The sequence below is a fragment of the Chiloscyllium plagiosum genome, unplaced genomic scaffold, assembly GCF_037043375.1.
Source record: "Chiloscyllium plagiosum isolate Xiang-an unplaced genomic scaffold, Cpla_swu_hap1 HiC_scaffold_28, whole genome shotgun sequence".
Taxonomy (NCBI): Eukaryota; Metazoa; Chordata; class Chondrichthyes; order Orectolobiformes; family Hemiscylliidae; genus Chiloscyllium; species Chiloscyllium plagiosum.
This window is the reverse complement of record NW_028270166.1, coordinates 38,735,381-38,759,702: the sequence shown is the minus strand read 5'-3', so window position 1 is coordinate 38,759,702 and position 24,322 is coordinate 38,735,381. Positions and strand designations below refer to the sequence as shown.

Sequence of the window (24,322 nt, the reverse complement as noted above, 5' to 3'; positions counted from 1 at the left end):
ATCGAGCCTTGGGCTAACAAGTGGCAAGTAACATTCGTGCCACACAAATGCCAGACAATGACCATCACCAATAAGAGACACTTTAACCACTGCCCCTTGACAATCAACAGTATTACCATCACTGAATCCTCCACTGTCAACATCCTTGGGGTTACCGTTGACCAGAAACTCAAACTGCACTCACCACATAAACACAATGGCTACAATAGCAGGTCAGAGACTAGGAATACTGCAGTAAGTAACTCACCCCCTGAGACCCCAAGTCTATCCACCATCTACAAGGCACAAGTCAGGAGTGTGATGGAATACTCCCCACTTGCCTGGATGGGTGCAGCTCCAACAACACTCAAGAAGCTTGATATCATCCAGGACAAAGCAACCCGCTTGATTCACACTACATCTACAAACATTCAATCCCTCCACCACTGGCACTCAGTAGCAGCAGTGTGTACTATCTACAAGACGTACTGCAGAAATTCACCAAAGATCCTTAGACAACACCTTCCAAACCCACAACCACTTCCATCTCAAAGGATAAGGGCAGAAGGTACTTGGGAATACCACCGCCTACAAGTTCCCCTCCAAGCCACTCACCACCCTGACTTGGAAATATACTGCTGTTCTTTCACAATCATTGGGTTAAAAATCTGGAATTCCCTCCCTACTAGCATTATGGGTCAACCCACAGCAAGTGGACTGAAGTGAATTAAGAAGGCAGCTCACCACTGCCTTCTCAAGGGGCAAATAGGGATGGGCTATCAATGCTGGCCAGCCAGCGACACTCAAGTCCCACAAATGAATGAAAAAAATGTTCAAGTATGGAATTTTCAGTGGCATTTTGTGCCTTAAAATGAGACAGGGCATTTAATGTTAATTGGTGGTGACCCCATTTCACTTTGGGGTGTGGTCGAACTTCTGTCACCACCAACAAAGACATTAATTAGTCAATTGATGCACAATTAATAGCCTTGCCCCATATTCCATGAGCAACTTCTTTATGGCAGGATTCGTAAAAAATATACATTAGTCGGGGTTGCATTTGAGCTTCCAATTGGACTATTTTATGGTCAGGGACTCAGCACTTGATCAAAGGACCCAGCTTCAGGAAAAGGGGGCAGCAAAAGAGAGCCACATCCCACCACCCTCCCCCACCCCTCTCTTTTGACCCAAAACCTGCGACTCCCATCACACCATCGCTGACTTGTGGTCTGCGTCCCTCCAAGTTTTTGTGGTGTACGCAATACCAACAGTAGCTTCCATCCACTCAGTGTGGCAGTTTCTCAGCCTGGTGTGGCATCCTCTCAGCCTGGCATGGCTTCAGCGTGGACCTTAAGCCTCAATATGATTTCAGAGCCTCGAGGTGAGGTCTGGAGTCAAGGCCTGGTACGGACTAGTGGCTAGATACCAGCATGGACTGGGTTGGGGGGAATGTTATTCAGAACGTTTTATTTCTTTATTTTCTAATTTATTCCTATGATCTGTACAGCTAGACTCTTTATTTCTTTACTTTTCTAACATTTTCCCCCAAGAATTTGTATTTACAAATGTGGAGTTAGGTAACTTTATACCTAAGATGGCGCTGTAACTGGCGACTTGCATGGTTTTGCTGTATTCATTGGAGTACACATGACAATAAAGCTAACTCAATTCAATTCTAACCACTGGCAATGCTACAGAGCACTGAACAGATACCAGTCTCTGATTGCCTGTTTTACTGAGATTTTCACTCCCTGTATCCATGTTGCTTGGGAAGGCCAGTCACTGCACAGCTAAAATGATTAATTGGCACTTAAGCCAACAAGTCTTTCTGAAAATTGGATAGGGTCTCCAATTGATGGGAAAGACCCTCTTTCATTGAATTCTGTCCAACATTGGGATGTATTGGAGAGAATTTTGACTCAACTTAAGTTATTTGGGAAACTGAATAATGGAATTGCATAACATTGTTTTCACACTTCATCTGATTAGACTGTGCTTTCAAGTCATGACAGGGTAAGATTAGGCAGAGTGTTTGTGAATTTGGCCTAATCCTGGGAGGGCTTCCAGTGACAAGAGACAGTAAAATAAGACCCTATGTGGCATGACATGTTAGAACATGTTAAAATTAGACTTTTGCCTTCAGGCTTCTTTAATAACTTTCCATCAGTGAGTACCACAACAGAACTAACAGGGTTTACTGCCCTCAGGCAACTGTGTTAGTCCACAGCCTGTTAATCTAAGCAATAGATTTAAAGTTTCAAAGGGAAAACTGCTTCAAATACAATGGGCACACATAAAGAGGAGCTGTGGCTTTTTGTACCAGGGTTTTACAGTATCTGAGGTGTTCAAATGAGTATGCCTCCTGCCAGGCAAAAAGCTGATGGCCTACTTTCACATCCCACACCAGACTGGTGTCTGTCTACTGCTCTGTCGCTGGAGAGCTCAGCACAGTTGCAACACTGACTATGTTAGCCATTAAAGTCTCTGCTCAGACACTTTCTCAAGACTGACATGGCAGTGAAACCAAGCCTGAGACATTAAAGTGTGGAACTGTCTGCCCTGCAAACATTCCTTAACACACTGAAGAATAGGATACCTTTCCCTGGTATGTTGTCTAATATTGAACTTTCAATAATCAGTCCAACAGGTTATTATCAGTCTGAGATATGTGGGATCTTACTGTGCCCTGTTTCTAACAGTATGTTTAATTCAGAGATAAATGATTCTGAAGCTTTTAAAACTCAGCCAAGTAACAGGCTCAACTGCCAAAACAAATCCAGGCAAATATAAACATTGAAGGTTTTTGAAACTACAATACCAGAAAGCCTTTTTCCTTTTAACTAAGTTACACCAGATGTCCTGTTAATCAAAACAGGACAGCAGCAAGTGGCTGTGTTTTCTCGCTAAAGTAAAGGTTGTTGAAGTTTTCTTTTAAACAGTCCCTGAGCACTTTGATGAATCTAAACATTTACAATGGAGGTCTGAAGTAGTTTTTTTTTACAGTTTTTAATGTAAAATGTTTCCCAATGTAAACAAAAGCTCTCATGCATCATTATGCCTTAAACAATGCAAGCCAATGGAATAGTCAACTTATCATTTCAGGGCAATGGGCTGGTTGGAACAATATTGAATGACTCTATGACAGAATCGATAAAGTGCAAAGCTGGAAAAAATGCACAGCTGGTCAAGCATCATCGGAGGAACAGGGAAATCAATGTTTCAGGTTGGAACCTTTCAGTACGGCTGGGAATGGGGAATGGGGAATGGGGAATGGGGAATGGGGAATGGGGAATGGGGAATGGGGAATGGGGAATGGAGAAGGGAGAAGGGAGAAGGGAGAAGGGAGAAGGGAGAAGGGAGAAGGGGGCTGTGAAATAAATAGAGGGAGGGGTGGGGCGACAGAAAAGGTAGGTAGGATGGTGATAGGTGGATGTAGGGAGGAGATGATTGTGATTGGTCAGTGGGAAGGGTGGAAAGGATAGGTGGGAAGGAAGATGGATAGGTTAGGTCAGGTAAAGGAGATGGGGAGGAGAGGGAGGCTGGACCCGGGATGAGGTGAGAGGGTGGGGAGAGATGGACCCGGGATGAGGTGAGAGGGTGGGGAGGTTTGAAAGCTGGTGAATTCTATGTTAAGGCCATATAGTTGTAAGACCCTGAGGCAGAAGCAGAACTGTTCTTCATCCAGCTTGTATGTGGTAGAGGAGGCCCAGGATGGACATGTCATCGGAGGAGTGGGAGGGGAGTTGAAATGACTGGCTTCTGGAAGGTAGGGTTGATTGGAGTGTACGGATCATAAATGTTCCCTGAACCGATCACCCGAGTTAGCGCTTGTTCTCTCTGATGTAGGGAGCAATGGATGCAGTAAATAATGTTCGAGCAAATGCAGGTGAATCTCTGCTGGACTTGGAATGATTCCTTGGGACCTTGGACAGAGGTGGGAGAGGGTGTGGGGGCAGGTTGTTCACCTCCTAGAGTAGATGTCCTAGAGTGGAATTTCTCTTCCTGGGAGTAGATACGGCAGAGGTGGTGGAATGAGGATTATCAGGTTGTATTTTTGCAGGATGCGGGTTTGGGAAGAGGTGTAGTCGAGGTAACAGTGGGAGTTGATGGTTTTGAAAATAGATGTCGGTGCTGAGTCAGTTCCCGAAGATGGAAGTGGAGACGTCCAGGAGGATGAGGGAGGTGTCAGAGGTGGTCCAGGTGAATTTGAGGTCAGGGTGGAAGGTGTGGGTGAAGTTAATGAACTGTTCGAGCCCCTCGTGGGAGGGCAAGGCAATGTCAATACAGTCAGCGATGTAGCAGAAGAAAAGGTGTGAGTGGTGCCAGTGTAACTGCGGAAAGGCACTGTTCCATGTGTCCTAGGTAGAGGCAGGCATAGCTCAGACCCATGCGGATACCCATGGCCACCCCTTTGGGTTTGCAGGAAATGGGAGAATTGAAAGAAAAAGTTAAGTGTCAAGACCAGTTCCGCCAAGCAGAGTGTCGGTGGGGGGGGGCTGATTAGGTCGGCAGGAGAGGAGGAAACGAAGGGCTTTGAGGCCTCCTTCACGAGGGATATAGGTGTAGAGAGGCTGGATGTCCATGGTGAAGAAGAGGTGTTGGGGGCCAGGCAATTGAATGTCATGGAGCAGATGGTGGGCATGGGTGGTGTCCCAAACGTAGGTGGGGAGTTTCTGGACCAAAGGGAGAGGAGGGAGTTGAGGTAAGAGGAGATGGATTCAGTGGGCCAGGAGCAGGCAAAGACTATCAGCCAACTGGTAGGAGCACAGAAACAGGCGGTGTGGGGTTGAGGAACTATGAGGTTGGAGGCGGTGGATGGGAGATCTCCTGAGGTGATGAGGTTGTTGATGGTCTTGGAGATGATAGTTTGATGATGAGAGGTGGGGTTGTGGTCGAGAGGGCGGTAGGCGGAGATGTGGGTGTCGGTGGGTTTAAAATAGATGTCAGTGCTGTGTTGGTTAATGGAGAGGTCAGGAAGGGGAGGGAGGTGTCAGAGATGGCCCATGTGAACTTAACGTCTGGGTGGAAGGTGTGGGTGAAGTTGATGAACAGCAAGTTGGCATCTAGTCTCAATGAGGTAAAGGTCTGTGCACCATAATAACACCACGTCCCCTCCCCTACTCCCATCAGCTGGTTTGATGGTGAGCTTGGGGTTGAGTGGAGGGAGTGGAGGGAGTGGAGGGAGCAGAGGACTGCGCATTGCAAGGGCTGGAGATTGGTGTGGGTGAGAGGAGCAGAGATATTCAGGCAGTTGATGTCACTACAGCAGTTAGAGATGAAGACGTCAAGGGAGGGTGAGAGACCAGGATGGGGTGTCGATGAGGATGGCGCTTGTTGGAGGTGGGAGAAGTAGTCTGAAGAGGATGGGTGGGATTTATGTTTGAAGAAGTAGGCACATAGATGAAGGAGACGGAAAAACAGTTCGACATCTAGACATGTGCGAAATTTGTTGACATGTGGGTGTAGTGGAATGAAGGTGAGTCCCTTGCTGAGGACTGACTGTTCCTCCTCAGTGAGGGGGCAGTCCGGGAGAATGGTAAATACCCAGCAGGCTTGGGGCTGGGGTCGAGTGTGGTGGCTTGAGTTGGGAGTGGAGCTGGAGATTGTCTCTGTTTTGGGTATGTGGGGGGAATGATCATGTGATCAGCAGTGATGTCAACAGCCACATGATCGGCAGCATCAGTGACATCATAGACCTGACTGCACCAATCGACCGATCATCTCTGCCTGCTCCTGCCCCACTGAACTTAACTCTTCTTATCTCAACTCCGTCCTGTCCCCTATGGTCCAGCAACTCTCCATCTGTTTGGGACATCACCCATACCCTCCACCTTCTACACGACTTTCAGTTCCCGTCCACCAACGCCTCATCTTCACCATGGATTTCCAATCTCTCTACGCCTGCATACCCCATGAGGGAGGCCTCAAAACCCTCCAATTCCTTCTCTCCCACAGACCCAACCAGTCCCACTCCACCGACATTCTGCTTGGCAGAACTGGTCCTCACTCTTAACAACTTTTCCATCCAATTTTTCCAGTTTGTACAGACCAGAGGTCATGTGTACCCACAAGGATTCAAGCTCTTCATAAGGTACATGGAACAATCCCTCTTCTGCAGCTACACAGACACAATCCACACCTTTTCCTGCACTACATTGATGTCTGTGACAACACCACCTCATGTGCCCATGAGCAGCTGGAAAAGTTCATCAACTTCACCCACACCTTCCTCCCGGACCTTAAGTACACATGGGCCATCTCTGACACCTCCCTCCCCTTCCTCGACCTCTCCAGTAATCAACACAGCACCAACATCTATTTCAAACCCACTTTGCCTGCACCTCCTCCCACACCCACCCCCAAACCTGCAAAAATATGATCCCATACTCATAATTCCTCTGCCTCTACCATATCTACTCCAGGATGAGGCATTCCACTCCAGGACATCCCAGATGTCCTTCTACTTCAAGGACTGTAATTTTCCGCTCCTCCGTGATCAACAATGCCCTCAACTGCATCTTCTCCATTTCCTCCATCTCTGCCCTCAAACCACACTCCCCTGACCAATCACAACAAGGATAGAGTCCTACTGGTCCTCACTTTCACCCCTCTAATCTCTAAATCCAGAACATCATCCATCACCATTTCCACCACCTGCAGTCTGACCCCACCAAAAGAATGATATTTCTCTCCCCACCCCTATCCGCTTTCCACATGGACCCTGTACCCTCTGCAACTCCCTCGTTAGGCCCACACTCCCCACCAACCTCTCCTCCACCCAGGCACCTTTCCCTGTGACCACAGGAGGTGACAAACCTGCCTCCACACCTCCCCCCTCCACCTCTGGCCAAGGTCCCAAAGAATTATTCTACGTTCTGCAAAGATTCACCTGCGTTTCCCCTAACCAGATTTATTGCATCCATTGCTCCATATGTGGTCTCCTCTCCATCGGAGAGAAGGAGTGCAAACGTAGGGACCAGTTCAGGGAACGTTGATGATCCATACACTCCAATCAACCTCATGTTCCAGTTTCCAGCCAGTTCAATACGCCTCCCACCCCCACGCACACCCCCGCCACAAACACACATCCCCGCCAAGCACCCCACACACACATCTCCCCCACACACACACCCTCGCCACACACCCAACAAACACACCCCTTAGCACAAACACCCCCAGCCACAAACCCCCCGCCACACACACACACACCCCCGCCACACACACACACCCCCCACACACACACACACCCCGCCACACACACACACACCCCCGCCACACACACACACACCGCCACACACACACACACCCCCGGCACACACACACACCCCCCGCCACACACACACACCCCCGGCACACACACACACCCCCCGCCACACACACACACCCCCCGCCACACACACACACCCCCCGCCACACACACACCCCCCCCGCCACACACACACACACCCCGCCACACACACACACCCCCCGCCACACACACACACCCCACCACACACACACACCCCCGCCACACACACACACCCCCGCCACACACACACACACCCACCACACACACACACCCCCGCCACACACACACACACCCCACACACACACACACCCCGCCACACACACACACACCCCCGCCACACACACACACACCCCCGCCACACACACACACCCCCGCCACACACACACCCCCCGCCACACACACACACCCCGCCACACACACACACCCCCGCCACACACACACACCCCCGCCACACACACACACACCCCACCACACACACACACCCCCGCCACACACACACACCCCCGCCACACACACACACCCCCCGCCACACACACACACCCCACCACACACACACACCCCCGCCACACACACACACCCCCGCCACACACACACACACCCACCACACACACACACCCCCGCCACACACACACACACCCCCGCCACACACACACACCCCCGCCACACACACACCCCCCGCCACACACACACACCCCCGCCACACACACACACCCCCCGCCACACACACACGCCCCACCACACACCCCCCGCCACACACACCCCCGCCACACACACACACACCCCGCCACACACACACACCCCCCGCCACACACACACACCCCCCGCCACACACACACACACCCCCGCCACACACACACACCCCCCGCCACACACACACGCCCCACCACACACCCCCCGCCACACACACCCCCGCCACACACACACACACCCCGCCACACACACACACCCCCCGCCACACACACACACACCCCCGCCACATACACACACACCCCCCGCCACACACACACACACCCCCGCCACATACACACACACCCCCCGCCACACACACACGCCCCACCACACACCCCCCGCCACACACACCCCCGCCACACACACACACCCCCGCCACACACACACCCCCCGCCACACACACACACCCCCCGCCACACACACACACCCCCCGCCACACACACACACACCCCCGCCACACACACACACCCCCGCCACACACACACCCCCGCCACACACACACACCCCGCCACACACACACACCCCCCGCCACACACACCCCCGCCACACACACACACCCCCCGCCACACACACACGCCCCACCACACACCCCCCGCCACACACACACACCCCCCGCCACACACACACATACCCCGCCACACACACACACCCCCCGCCAAACACACACCCCCGCCACACACACACACACCCCGCCACACACACACACCCCCCGCCACACACACACACCCCGCCACACACACACACCCCCGCCACACACACACACTCCCGCCACACACACACACACCCCGCCACACACACACACCCCCCGCCACACACACACACCCCCCGCCACACACACACACGCCCCACCACACACACACAGCCCCCGCCACACACACCCCCGCCACACACACACACCCCCCGCCACACACACACACCCCCCGCCACACACACACACCCCCCGCCACACACACACACGCCCCACCACACCCACACAGCCCCCGCCACACACACACACCCCCCGCCACACACACACACCCCGCCACACACACACACCCCCGCCACACACACACACTCCCGCCACACACACACACCCCCCGCCACACACACACACCCCCGCCACACACACACACCCCCGCCACACACACACACCCCCGCCACACACACACACCCCCCGCCACACACACACACCCCCCGCCACACACACACACCCCGCCACACACACACCCCCCGCCACACACACACACGCCCCACCACACACACACAGCCCCCGCCACACACACCCCCGCAACACACACACACCCCCGCCACACACACACCCCCCGCCACACACACACACCCCCGCCACACACACACACACACACACCCCCGCCACACACACACACACCCCCGCCACACACACACACACACCCCCGCCACACACACACACTCCCGCCACACACACACACACCCCCGCCACACACACACACCCCCGCCACACACACACCCCCGCCACACACACACCCCCGCCACACACACACACACCCCCGCCACACACACACACCCCCACCACACACACACACCCCCCGCCACACACACACACCCCCCGCCACACACACACACACACACACCCCCCGCCACACACACACACACACACACACACACCCCCGCCACACACACACACACACACACCCCCGCCACACACACACACTCCCGCCACACACACACACACCCCCGCCACACACACACCCCCCGCCACACACACACACCCCAGCCACACACACACACACCCCGCCACACACACACACCCCCGCCACACACACACCCCCCGCCACACACACACACCCCCGCCACACACACACACACACACACCCCCGCCACACACACACACACCCCCGCCACACACACACACTCCCGCCACACACACACACACCCCCGCCACACACACACCCCCCGCCACACACACACACCCCCGCCACACACACACACCCCAGCCACACACACACACCCCCGCCACACACACACACACTCCCGCCACACACACACACACCCCCCGCCACACACACACACACTCCCGCCACACACACACACACCCCCGCCACACACACACACACTCCCGCCACACACACACACACCCCCGCCACACACACACACACCCCCGCCACACACACACACACCCCCCGCCACACACACACACACTCCCGCCACACACACACACCCCCCGCCACACACACACACCCCAGCCACACACACACACACCCCGCCACACACACACACACCCCCGCCACACACACACACACTCCCGCCACACACACACACACTCCCGCCACACACACACACACCCCCGCCACACACACACACACTCCCGCCACACACACACACACCCCCGCCACACACACACACACTCCCGCCACACACACACACTCCCCCGCCACACACACACACCCCCCGCCACACACACACACACTCCCGCCACACACACACACACTCCCGCCACACACACACACACTCCCGCCACACACACACACACCCCCGCCACACACACACACACCCCCGCCACACACACACACACTCCCGCCACACACACACACACCCCCGCCACACACACACACACTCCCGCCACACACACACACTCCCCCGCCACACACACACACCCCCCGCCACACACACACACACCCCCGCCACACACACACACCCCCCGCCACACACACACAGACCCCGCCACACACACACACACCCCGCCACACACACACCCCCCCGCCACACACACACACACTCCCGCCACACACACACACACCCCCGCCACACACACACACTCCCGCCACACACACACACACCCCCGCCACACACACACACACTCCCGCCACACACACACACTCCCGCCACACACACACACACCCCCGCCACACACACACACACCCCCCGCCACACACACACACACCCCCGCCACACACACACACCCCCCGCCACACACACACACCCCCCGCCACACACACACACCCCAGCCACACACACACACACCCCGCCACACACACACACACCCCCGCCACACACACACACACTCCCGCCACACACACACACCCCCCGCCACACACACACACCCCCCGCCACACACACACACCCCAGCCACACACACACACACCCCGCCACACACACACACACCCCCGCCACACACACACACACTCCCGCCACACACACACACCCCCCGCCACACACACACACCCCAGCCACACACACACACACCCCGCCACACACACACACACCCCCGCCACACACACACACCCCCCGCCACACACACACACACCCCCGCCACACACACACACACTCCCGCCACACACACCCCCGCCACACACACACACACTCCCGCCACACACACACACACCCCCGCCACACACACACACACTCCCGCCACACACACACACACTCCCGCCACACACACACACACCCCCGCCACACACACACACACTCCCGCCACACACACACACACCCCCGCCACACACACACACCCCCGCCACACACACACACCCTGTCACACACACACCCCCCGCCACACACACACACCCCCCGCCACACACACACACCTCACCACACACACACACACCCCCCGCCACACACACACCCCCCCCGCCACACACACACACCCCCCGCCACACACACACACCTCACCACACACACACACACCCCCCGCCACACACACACCCCCCCGCCACACACACACACCCCCCGCCACACACACACACCTCACCACACACACACACACCCCCCGCCACACACACACACCCCCCGCCACACACACACACCTCACCACACACACACACACCCCCCGCCACACACACACCCCCCCCGCCACACACACACACCCCCCCGCCACACACACACACCCCGCCACACACACACACCCCCGCCACACACACACACCCCAGCCACACACACACACACCCCGCCACACACACACCCCCGCCACACACACACACCCCCCGCCACACACACACACACCCCCGCCACACACACACACCCTGCCACACACACATCCCCCGCCACACACACACACCCCCCGCCACACACACACACCCCACCACACACACACACACCCCCCGCCACACACACACACCCCCGCCACACACACACACACCCCGCCACACACACACCCCCCCGCCACACACACACACCCCCGCCACACACACACACACACCCCGCCACACACACACACACCCCGCCACACACACACACCCCCGCCACACACACACATCCTGCCACACACACACACTCCCGCCACACACACACACCCCCGCCACACACACACACACCCCCGCCACACACACACATCCTGCCACACACACACACTCCCGCCACACACACACACACCCCGCCACACACACACCCCCGCCACACACACAAACCCCCCGCCACACACACACCCCCGCCACACACACACACACTCCCGCCACACACACACACACCCCCGCCACACACACACACACACCCCGCCACACACACACACACCCCGCCACACACACACACCCCCGCCACACACACACATCCTGCCACACACACACCCCCCGCCACACACACACACCCCAGCCACACACACACACACCCCGCCACACACACACCCCCGCCACACACACAAACCCCCCGCCACACACACACACCCCCGCCACACACACACACCGTGCCACACACACACCCCCCGCCACACACACACACCCCCCGCCACACACACACACCCCACCACACACACACACACCCCCCGCCACACACACACACCCCCCGCCACACACACACACCCCCCGCCACACACACACCCCCCCGCCACACACACACACCCCCGCCACACACACACCCCCCGCCACACACACACACCCCCACCACACACACACACCCCCGCCACACACACACACCCCCGCCACACACACACACCCCCGCCACACACACACACCCCCCCGCTACACACACACCCCACCACACACACACACCCCCGCCACACACACACACACCCCCGCCACACACACACACACCCCCGCCACACACACACACACCCCGCCACACACACACACACCCCGCCACACACACACACACCCCCGCCACACACACACACACTCCCGCCACACACACACCCCCCGCCACACACACACACACTCCCGCCACACACACACCCCCCCACACACACACACACACCCCACCACACACACACACCCCCGCCACACACACACACACCCCCGCCACACACACACACACCCCCGCCACACACACACACACTCCCGCCACACACACACCCCCCCACACACACACACACACCCCACCACACACACACACCCCCGCCACACACACACACACCCCGCCACACACACACACACCCCGCCACACACACACACACCCCCGCCACACACACACACACCCCCGCCACACACACACACACCCCGCCACACACACACACACCCCCGCCACACACACACACACACCCGCCACACACACACACCCCCGCCACACACACACACACACTCCCGCCACACACACACCCCCCGCCACACACACACACCCCACCACACACACACACACACACACCCCCGCCACACACACACACACCCCCGCCACACACACACACCCCCACCACACACACACACACACCCGCCACACACACACACCCCCGCCACACACACACACACTCCCGCCATACACACACACCCCCGCCACACACACACACACCCCCGCCACACACACACACACACCCCCGCCACACCCACACACACACTCGCCACACACACACACCCCCGCCACACACACACACACACTCCCGCCACACACACACACTCCCGCCACACACACACACCCCGCCACACACACACACACCCCCGCCACACACACACACCCCCGCCACACACACACACCCCCCGCCACACACACACCCCCGCCACACACACACACCCCCCGCCACACACACACACCCCCCGCCACACACACACCCCCCCGCCACACACACACACACCCCCGCCACACACACACACCCCCGCCACACACACACGCCCCCCGCCACACACACACCCCCCCGCCACACACACACACACCCCCCGCCACACACACACACCCCACCACACACACACACCCCCGCCACACACACACCCGCGCCACACACACACACACACCCACCACACACACACACACCACCACACACACACACCCCCGCCACACACACACACTCCCGCCACACACACACACCCCCGCCACACACACACACACCCCCGCCACACACACACACACCCCGCCACACACACACACCCCCGCCACACACACACACACCCCGCCACACACACACACCCCCCGCCACACACACACCCCCCCGCCACACACACACACACCCCGCCACACACACACACCCCCGCCACACACACACACCCTGCCACACACACACCCCCGCCACACACACACACCCCCCGCCACACACACACACCCCCGCCACACACACACACACCCCGCCACACACACACAGCCCCGCCACACACACACACCCTGCCACACACACACCCCCGCCACACACACACACACCCCGCCACACACACACACCCCCCGCCACACACACACCCCCCCGCCACAAACACACACCCCCACCACACACACACACACACCCCGCCACACACACACACACCCCCACCACACACACACACACACCCCGCCACACACACACACCCCCCGCCACACACACACACCCCAGCCACACACACACACCCCCAGCCACACACACACCCCCGCCACACACACACACCCCCCGCCACACACACACACCCCCGCCACACACACACACCCTGCCACACACACACCCCCCCGCCACACACACACACACTCCCGCCACACACACACACCCCCCGCCACACACACACCCCCCCGCCACACACACACACCCCCCGCCACACACACACCCCCCCGCCACACACACACACCCCCCGCCACACACACACACCCCCCGCCACACACACACACCCCCGCCACACACACACACCCTGCCACACACACACCCCCCGCCACACACACACACCCCCCGCCACACACACACACCCCACCACACACACACACCCCCGCCACACACACACCCCCCGCCACACACACACACCCCACCACACACACACACACCCCGCCACACACACACACCCCCGCCACACACACACACCCCACCACACACACACACCCCCGCCACACACACACACCCTGCCACACACACACCCCCCGCCACACACACACACCCCCCGCCACACACACACACCCCCCGCCACACACACACACCCCCCGCCACACACACACACCCCCCGCCACACACACACACCCCCCCCACACACACACACCCCCCGCCACACACACACCCCCCGCCACACACACACACCCCACCACACACACACACCCCACCACACACACACACCCCCCGCCACACACACACACCCCCCGCCACACACACACACCCCCCGCCACACACACACACCCCACCACACACACACACACCCCCCGCCACACACACACCCCCCCGCCACACACACACACCCCCGCCACACACACACCCCCCGCCACACACACACACCCCACCACACACACACACCCCCGCCACACACACACACCCCCGCCACACACACACACCCCCGCCACACACACACACCCCCCCGCTACACACACACCCCACCACACACACACACCCCCGCCACACACACACACACCCCCGCCACACACACACACACCCCCGCCACAGACACACACACCCCCGCCACACACACACACCCCCCGCCACACACACACACACACCCGCCACACACACACACCCCCGCCACACACACACACCCCCGGCACACACTCACACACACCCCCGCCACACACACACACCCCCGCCACACACACACACACACTCCCGCCACACACACACACCCCCGCCACACACACCCCCCCCGCCACACACACACACATCCCGCCACACGCACACACCCCCGCCACACACACACACCCCCGGCACACACTCACACACACCCCCGCCACACACACACACACCCCCGCCACACACACACACACCCCCGCCACACACACACACACACCCCGCCACACACACACACCCCCGCCACACACACACACACCCCCGCCACACACACACACACCCCCGCCACACACACACACACCCCCGCCACACACACACACACCCCCCGCCACACACACACACACACCCCCGCCACACACACACACACACTCCCGCCATACACACACACCCCCGCCACACACACACACCCCCGCCACACACACACACACCCGCCACACACACACCCCCGCCACACACACACACACACCCCGCCACACACACACACCCCGCCACACACACACACCCCGCCACACACACACACACCCCACCACACATACACACCCCCGCCACACACACACCCCTGCCACACACACACCCCCGCCACACACACACCCCCCGCCACACACACACACCCCCGCCACACACACACATCCCCCGCCACACACACACCCCCCGCCACACACACACACCCCCGCCACACACACACACACCCCCGCCACACACTCACACCCCCCGCCACACACACACACCCTGCCACACACACCCCCCCGCCACACACACACACCCCACCACACACACACACACACCCCGCCACACACACACACCCCCGCCACACACACACCCCACCACACACACACACACCCCCGCCACACACACACACACCCCCGCCACACACACACACCCCCCGCCACACACACACACCCCCGCCACACACACACACCCTGCCACACACACACCCCCCGCCACACACACACACCCCACCACACACACACACACCCCGCCACACACACACACACCCCCGGCCACACACACACACCCCCCGCCACACACACACACACCCCGCCACACACACACACACCCCCCACACACACACATCCCCGCCACACACACACACACACCCCGCCACACACACACACACCCGCCACACACACATCCCCGCCACACACACACACACACCCCGCCACACACACACACCCCGCCACACACACACACCCCACCACACATACACACCCCCGCCACACACACACCCCTGCCACACACACACCCCCGCCACACACACACCCCCCGCCACATACACACATCCCCCGCCACACACACACATCCCCCGCCACACACACACCCCCCGCCACACACACACACCCCCGCCACACACACACGCACCCCTGCCACACACACACACACCCCCGCCACACACTCACACCCCCCGCCACACACTCACACCCCCCGCCACACACACACACCCTGCCACACACACCCCCCCGCCACACACACACCCCCCGCCACACACACACACCCCCGCCACACACACACGCACCCCTGCCACACACACACACACCCCTGCCACACACACACACACCCCCCGCCACACACACACACCCCCGCCACACACACACGCACCCCTGCCACACACACACACACCCCGCCACACACACACACGCCACCACACACACACACACCCCGCCACACACACACACCCCCGCCACACACACACGCACCCCACCACACACACACACCCCCCGCCACACACACACGCACCCCGCCACACACACACACACCCCCCACACACACACACACATACACCCCGCCACACACACACACACCCCCCACACACACACACACACATACACCCCGCCACACACACACACCCCCGCCACACACACACACCCCCGCCACACACACACACCCCCCGCCACACACACACACACATCCCGCCACACACACACACCCCCGCCACACTGACACACCCCCGCCACACACACACCCCCCGCCACACACACACACCCCACCACACACACACACCCCCCGCCACACACACACACACCCCCGCCACACACACACACCCCCCCCCACACACACACACCCCCCGCCACACACACACACACCCCGCCACACACACACACACATCCCGCCACACACACACACCCCCGCCACACTGACACACCCTGCCACACACACACCCCCCGCCACACACACACCCCCCGCCACACACACACACCCCCCGCCACACACACACACCCCACCACACACACACACCCCCGCCACACACACACCCCCCGCCACACACACACACCCCACCACACACACACACACCCCCCGCCACACACACACACCCCCGCCACACACACACACCCCACCACACACACACACCCCCGCCACACACACACACCCTGCCACACACACACCCCCCGCCACACACACACACCCCCCGCCACACACACACACACTCCCGCCACACACACACACCCCCCGCCACACACACACACCCCCCGCCACACACACACACCCCCCGCCACACACACACACCCCACCACACACACACACACCCCCCGCCACACACACACCCCCCCGCCACACACACACACCCCACCACACACACACACCCCCCGCCACACACACACACCCCCCGCCACACACACACACCCCCCGTCACACACACACACCCCACCACACACACACACACCCCCGCCACACACACACCCCCCCGCCACACACACACACCCCCGCCACACACACACCCCCCGCCACACACACACACCCCACCACACACACACACCCCCGCCACACACACACACCCCCGCCACACACACACACCCCCGCCACACACACACACCCCCCCGCTACACACACACCCCACCACACACACACACCCCCGCCACACACACACACACCCCCGCCACACACACACACACCCCCGCCACAGACACACACACCCCCGCCACACACACACACCCCCCGCCACACACACACACACACCCGCCACACACACACACCCCCGCCACACACACACACACTCCCGCCACACACACACACCCCCGCCACACACACCCCCCCCGCCACACACACACACATCCCGCCACACGCACACACCCCCGCCACACACACACACCCCCGGCACACACTCACACACACCCCCGCCACACACACACACACCCCCGCCACACACACACACACCCCCGCCACACACACACACACACCCCGCCACACACACACACCCCCGCCACACACACACACACCCCCGCCACACACACACACACCCCCGCCACACACACACACACCCCCGCCACACACACACACACCCCCCGCCACACACACACACACACCCCCGCCACACACACACACACACTCCCGCCATACACACACACCCCCGCCACACACACACACACCCCCGCCACACACACACACACCCCCCGCCACACACACACACACCCCCGCCACACACACACACACACCCCCGCCACACACACACACACACCCCCGCCACACACACACACACCCCCGCCACACACACACACACCCCCCGCCACACACACACACACACCCCCGCCACACACACACACACACCCCCGCCACACACACACACCCCCCACACACACACATCCCCGCCACACACACACACCCCCGCCACACACACACACACCCGCCACACACACACCCCCGCCACACACACACACACACCCCGCCACACACACACACCCCGCCACACACACACACCCCGCCACACACACACACACCCCACCACACATACACACCCCCGCCACACACACACCCCTGCCACACACACACCCCCGCCACACACACACCCCCCGCCACACACACACACCCCCGCCACACACACACATCCCCCGCCACACACACACCCCCCGCCACACACACACACCCCCGCCACACACACACACACCCCCGCCACACACTCACACCCCCCGCCACACACACACACCCTGCCACACACACCCCCCCGCCACACACACACACCCCACCACACACACACACACACCCCGCCACACACACACACCCCCGCCACACACACACCCCACCACACACACACACACCCCCGCCACACACACACACACCCCCGCCACACACACACACCCCCCGCCACACACACACACCCCCGCCACACACACACACCCTGCCACACACACACCCCCCGCCACACACACACACCCCACCACACACACACACACCCCGCCACACACACACACACCCCCGGCCACACACACACACCCCCCGCCACACACACACACACCCCGCCACACACACACACACCCCCCACACACACACATCCCCGCCACACACACACACACACCCCGCCACACACACACACACCCGCCACACACACATCCCCGCCACACACACACACACACCCCGCCACACACACACACCCCGCCACACACACACACCCCACCACACATACACACCCCCGCCACACACACACCCCTGCCACACACACACCCCCGCCACACACACACCCCCCGCCACATACACACATCCCCCGCCACACACACACATCCCCCGCCACACACACACCCCCCGCCACACACACACGCACCCCTGCCACACACACACACACCCCCGCCACACACACACACCCCCCGCCACATACACACATCCCCCGCCACACACACACATCCCCCGCCACACACACACCCCCGCCACACACACACGCACCCCTGCCACACACACACACACCCCCGCCACACACTCACACCCCCCGCCACACACTCACACCCCCCGCCACACACACACACCCTGCCACACACACCCCCCCGCCACACACACACCCCCCGCCACACACACACACCCCCGCCACACACACACGCACCCCTGCCACACACACACACACCCCTGCCACACACACACACACCCCCCGCCACACACACACACCCCCGCCACACACACACACACCCCCACCACACACACACACACACCCCGCCACACACACACACACCCCCGCCACACACACACACCCCCGCCACACACACACACCCCCGCCACACACACATGCACCCCTGCCACACACACACACACCCCGCCACACACACACACGCCACCACACACACACACACCCCGCCACACACACACACCCCCGCCACACACACACGCACCCCACCACACACACACACCCCCCGCCACACACACACGCACCCCTGCCACACACACACACACCCCTGCCACACACACACACACCCCCCGCCACACACACACACCCCCGCCACACACACACGCACCCCTGCCACACACACACACACCCCGCCACACACACACACGCCACCACACACACACACACCCCGCCACACACACACACCCCCGCCACACACACACGCACCCCACCACACACACACACCCCCCGCCACACACACACGCACCCCGCCACACACACACACACCCCCCACACACACACACACATACACCCCACCACACACACACACCCCCGCCACACACACACACCCCCGCCACACACACACACCCCCCGCCACACACACACACACATCCCGCCACACACACACACCCCCGCCACACTGACACACCCTGCCACACACACACCCCCCGCCACACACACACACCCCACCACACACACACACCCCCCGCCACACACACACACACCCCCGCCACACACACACACCCCCCCCACACACACACACCCCCCGCCACACACACACACACCCCGCCACACACACACACCCCCCGCCACACACACACACCCCCCGCCACACACACACACCCCGCCACACACACACCCCCCCGCCACACACACACACCCCCGCCACACACACACACCCCGCCACACACACACACCCCCCGCCACACACACACACCCCCGCCACACACACACACACCCCCGCCACACACACACACACCCGCCACACACACACACCCCCCGCCACACACACACACCCCCGCCACACACACACACCCCAACCACACACACACACACCCCCACCACACACACACACACACCCCGCCACACACACACACACCCCCGCCACACACACACACCCCCGCCACACACACACACCCCCCGCAACACACACACACTCCCCCGCCACACACACACACCCCCCGCCACACACACACACCCCCCGCCACACACACACACCCCCCGCCACACACACACACCCCGCCACACACACACACCCCCGCCACACACACACACCCTGCCACACACACATCCCCCGCCACACACACACACCCTGCCACACACACACACCCCCGCCACACACACACACTCCCGCGCCACACACACAAACCCCCCGCCACACACACACACCCCCGGCCACACACACACACCCCCCGCCACACACACACACCCCGCCACACACACACTCCCCCGCCACACACACACACATCCCCGCCACACACACACACCCCCGCCACACACACACATCCCCCGCCACACACACACACATCCCGCCACACGCACACACCCCCGCCACACACACACACCCCCGCCACACACACACACACACCCGCCACACACACACACCCCCGCCACACACACACACACACTCCCGCCACACACACACACCCCCGCCATACACACACACACCCCCCGCCACACACACACACACACCCCCGCCACACACACACACACACCCCCCGCCACACACACACACCCACGCCACACACACACACCCCCGCCACACACACACACCCCCGCCACACACACACACACCCCCGCCACACGCACACACACACCCCGCCACACACACACACACCCCCGCCACACACACACACCCCACCACACACACACACCCCCCGCAACACACACACACTCCCCCGCCACACACACACACACTCCCCCGCCACACACACACACACTACCCGCCACACACACACACCCCCGCCACACACACACACACACCCGCCACACACACACACCCCCGCCACACACACACACACCCGCCACACACACACACCCCGCCACACAAACACACCCCGCCACACACACACACCCCGCCACACACACACACCCCCGCCACACACACACACACACCCCGCCACACACACACACCCCGCCACACACACACACACACCCCGCCACACACACACACCCGCCACACACACACCCCCGCCACACACACACACACACCCCGCCACACACACACACCCCGCCACACACACACACCCCCGCCACACACACACACACCCGCCACACACACACACCCCGCCACACACACACACACCCCCGCCATACACACACACCCCCGCCACACACACACACCCCCGCCACACACACACACACCCGCCACACACACACCCCCGCCACACACACACACACACCCCGCCACACACACACACCCCGCCACACACACACACCCCGCCACACAAACACACCCCGCCACACACACACACCCCCGCCACACACACACACACACCCCGCCACACACACACACCCCGCCACACACACACACCCCGCCACACACACACACCCCCGCCACACACACACACACACCCGCCACACACACACCCCCGCCACACACACACACACACCCCGCCACACACACACACCCGCCACACACACACCCCCGCCACACACACACACACACCCCCGCCACACACACACACCCCGCCACACAAACACACCCCGCCACACACACACACCCCCGCCACACACACACACACACCCCGCCACACACACACACCCCGCCACACACACACACCCCGCCACACACACACACCCCCGCCACACACACACACACACCCGCCACACACACACCCCCGCCACACACACACACACACCCCGCCACACACACACACCCGCCACACACACACCCCGCCACACACACACACCCCGCCACACACACACACCCCCGCCACACACACACACCCCCGCCACACACACACACACACCCCCGCCACACACACACACACCCGCCACACACACACCCCCGCCACACACACACCCCCCGCCACACACACACACCCCCGCCACACACACACACACACCCCCGCCACACACACACACACCCGCCACACACACACCCCCGCCACACACACACACACCCCGCCACACACACACCCCGCCACACACACACACCCCGCCACACACACACACCCCGCCACACACACACACACCCCGCCACACACACACACCCCGCCACACACACACACCCCGCCACACACACACACCCCGCCACACACACACACACCCCGCCACACACACACACACCCCCGCCACACACACACACACCCGCCACACACACACCCCCGCCACACACACACACACACCCCGCCATACACACACACCCCCGCCACACACACACACACACCCCGCCACACACACACACCCCGCCACACACACACACCCCGCCACACACACACACACCCCACCACACATACACACCCCCGCCACACACACACCCCTGCCACACACACACCCCCGCCACACACACACCCCCCGCCACACACACACACCCCCGCCACACACACACATCCCCCGCCACACACACACCCCCCGCCACACACACACACCCCCGCCACACACACACACACCCCCGCCACACACTCACACCCCCCGCCACACACACACACCCTGCCACACA

At 61.1% G+C, this 24,322-nt stretch overlaps 1 long non-coding RNA gene across 1 annotated transcript in view; it reads left to right on the top strand.

Moving 5' to 3' along the window:
• The window catches only part of LOC148142528 (uncharacterized), a 97,061-nt gene that overhangs the window by 53,949 nt on the left and 18,790 nt on the right, over positions 1 to 24,322 (top strand). The window contains exon 2 of the long non-coding RNA XR_015751922.1: positions 3,082 to 3,202. This is a non-coding gene — a long non-coding RNA (uncharacterized LOC148142528). The remainder of the gene's footprint in view (positions 1 to 3,081; positions 3,203 to 24,322) is intronic.